The sequence below is a fragment of the Phragmites australis genome, chromosome 13, assembly GCF_958298935.1.
Source record: "Phragmites australis chromosome 13, lpPhrAust1.1, whole genome shotgun sequence".
NCBI classification, from domain to species: Eukaryota; Viridiplantae; Streptophyta; class Magnoliopsida; order Poales; family Poaceae; genus Phragmites; species Phragmites australis.
Genome location: NC_084933.1, coordinates 13,849,611 through 13,853,201, shown reverse-complemented (window position 1 = coordinate 13,853,201; position 3,591 = coordinate 13,849,611).

Here is a 3,591-nt window from a genome sequence, read left to right as displayed (position 1 = left end):
GAGAGAGAGAGGAGGACCGATGTGGCGCACCTTGCACGCAGACGCCCCAAATCACTTATTTCGCTCTTCCTCGTCCGAAACCCTATCCCTAATAGCACGCTTGCTTTGGAAACCCACACCCACAACGTTGCCATGGGTCTGCGCGATTGAGCGTATATACCAGTGCTTGTGTGAGCTATCGGCCTAGATGAGCAGGAGTTATGGCCCATCCGCAACGAGTCCACCAGGCCCATCTCTCGAATCTCTGTATGAGATCTGGAACCATTGACCTGGCTTGTCCCCCTCTCCGGTGACCTTGTCGGACACATCGCTGGCATATGATGAGCAAACGCCAATCCAGATGGAATCATCTCCAATGAAGCACCCGATTTAGGAATGCGCCCAACCGCCTTTTCTCATTCCTCCACAGCTTCTCCTAATTTCACATCCTCCTCCTCCCATAGCGAGATCACAAACAAGTTTTCCTAGAGATCTCTCACACGCTTGTTCCGCTCCACATCAAATATCCATTGTGGTTTTGGGGGTGGCGGAGGCGGATTCCGCAATGCGTAGAGAATTTCCTGCTCCATGCGTCGGAAATCCTCATCACGATTACCTTCAATATCCCACGTTGAATCCCCAATCCCAGAGCCGAACACACCAACCTTTCCTTTCTCAACACGACTAACGACACATACCTAATATCCTGGTGGTGATGCTTCCCCAAGAGACGATGAATCCGCCCGCAGACTTCGAGAATTGACACCAATAAATAACAACGTACCTGGGCACAGCGTGAGATGCCTCTCCCTTACCCCAGCTTCATCCTCCTCTGTGGTGTCGACGCGTCGCTTGTTGTTCCCTGGATGTGGCCCGCGACTAGGAGAGGAAAGGGAAGGGGTGAGATGGAGCTCGTCCCGCTGCCCTGATGCCTCCATAGTTGCCGCCGACATCTTGACCCTCGCTGCCGGCCAGATCGTGGAGTTGGTAGTTTTAGTTGTGTCGGGATATTACATCTATTAGTGTGCGTGGTTGAGCTAAAAAACAAACAAATTATTGAGATATAGTTTTACAGAGAGAAAGCATAACAGGATTTCCACTAGTCGATACCGGCAAAAAATAACCTGCTTGTGTTTACCAAAACCAAACCTAAAACTAGTGAACACTAAAAAAGTAACCTACAACCCATACAAACAGTGACAAACACATGATAGACTTTTGGATGGAGTATCTCTTTCTTCCCTAGCCCCCCTCTTCTTCTTATTTTCCCTCTTCTCCCTCCTATCCCTCCTTCCTCTTCAGCATCAAAGGGTAGGGGGGCTTAAGCCCCGTGCCCCCTGAAGGTCCGCCCCTAAGCAAGAAAATACATGTGTTCATTGCTACCCACAACAATAAAGGTGAAGACATTGTCATAGAAACAGAGTATGTGGCCGGCCAGGTAGGTCAGTTTCATTTACTTTTAAGAAACGAATTATTGGAATGATTGCGTTTGGACAGTCCTAGAAGAAGAGAAAGACGGCATGATCGATACATCCGTGCAGTACGCCGAATTAACAGCCAAGAAACATTTTTCGAGTTTGTGATCAGTCGATGGGTTGTCTTTCACCAATGTGGATTCTTGCGGCCCTGACATGCATGCATGGCTCGATTCGAGCGCGTAGTACGAGCAAAGTGATGAGAAAGCGTATCATGTACATGCATGGGAACATCTTTGCCTTTAACTTTGAATTTGAGATCTACAAATTCAATCGATGCCTTCATTTGAAAAAAAAAACGTTTGGAAACGGAGGATTATTTTGAAAAATAAAAACCAGCATTTCGTCCGAACCCAGGCTAAATTCTAAGCATTTGGACGGCTAAGAACGCATCGAGAAAGAGAGAAGACCGGATAAGGGTAAAAATAAAAACAGGAAACCTGAGGAAGCAAGCGAAAGATCACAGACGAGAGAGCCGAGGCTAGGCTAGAAAATTTCGCTTGACCACTCCATTTCCAGAACAAGTACAGCCGATATATAATTCATCGCTCTTCTATGTCTGGTCCAAGGCCGTAAATTTTTAGTTACCGCCATTTCTACACCGTTCAGAGCTGGGTGCAAATCCAAAGAGAAATTTTATGTGGTCTAAATATGAACCATTTAGTTTTAGAATCTAACGATCCAGATTAGTAAGGATACTGCTCATTTCTTACAGGTAGTATGGTAGTATTAGAGTTATTTTAAGAAGAAAAATACGGGGCATGAAAGTAATTAACTGCAGTTATGTCTGTAAATAGAGTAATATTTCATTGATGTTTTAACATTTTAATCTGCATTCGGTACGAGAGTTCATTTGCTATCCATCGACTAGGGTTAGCGATCTGACGTTTACGACGTCTGCGACGTCGATCTTTCTATTAACAAAAGCATAGTGGGTAATTTTAATAAAATTATCATAATTACTAAAATATCCAATTACATAGGTCATCAAATTAGATTTATACTATATCCTACTTTTAGGTAATATAGACTACCATAAAAAAAAAGCTCAATCCAAAAGGAGCCGCCTGCCCCTGCAAACGTAGCTGCCATCCTCTCACTTCACCGCTAGTTTTTCTTTCCAGTGTGGTCATCAAATCCTCAGTTCCCCTACTACTTTAAATGGCCTGAAAATTATAGGAAAAAAACCCCTACCACAAGTCCTTAAATTCGTAGGGAAACAAAACTTTCCCCTACAATTATTTTAGTTTCATAGAGAAAACTCGCTGAGTAAGATCCAATCGGTGCCATGCATGTGCGAGGTGGTAAATATCACTACAAGGCGTGGGGAACTTGGGTTTTCTAGTAGTGAATTTACCATCCCTTCTCTCAGCCCTGTTCCCTTTTCTTCCAAGTCTGGTAACTTCTTTTCCCAGAAGATGAACTACCAATGTGAAAAGGGTGAGCCATAAAATACCTGGGAGTCATAATAAACCGTGTTTTATAATCCTTTACCACGTTTTGCCAGCTGCTAAATTGGAGAGGTAATTGCGTAATTCTGAATGCAGTGTCAGTTTGTAACGTTTAGCAACAGATAACGAAGTGTACAATGCGGAAGACTGCTATCGTAAAATATTGCAAGAAATAATCACGTGCTGGGAGAAGGATATTTCCTCTTAGCTGCTTCACCTCTTTGTGCAAATATTAGGTGAAAATGTGAATCCGGTGAAAACTCTATCAGAGCTAATCTGGAAGCTGTAAAGAAAAAAAGGATTACCACGCTGTAGATGATTACATGTTTTATCAATATTTACAGACCAACTCAGTTTGTCTCTTGGTATGTTTCGAATGCTACCGAATTTCATCTTCAGTTTTGCAAGAACAAATAACATAAACTCTACTATATCTTTCTTTTTTTGGAGATGTGTATATTTGATCTTTTCACAAGTTTTTTGTATTCTCACATAATGCACCACCCACTTACTTCAGATAGAAATTCAGGAATTAGAGCTAACCATACACACTATATTAGTGAAAACTGTGTACAACTGCCTTATTTTGAAAAAGGTCCAATTAAGTTGATGAATCAAAACATGTTTCTAGTTATCAAAATCAAGCAATTGAAAATCCAGCACATTTTCCTTTGAGCATTGATCAC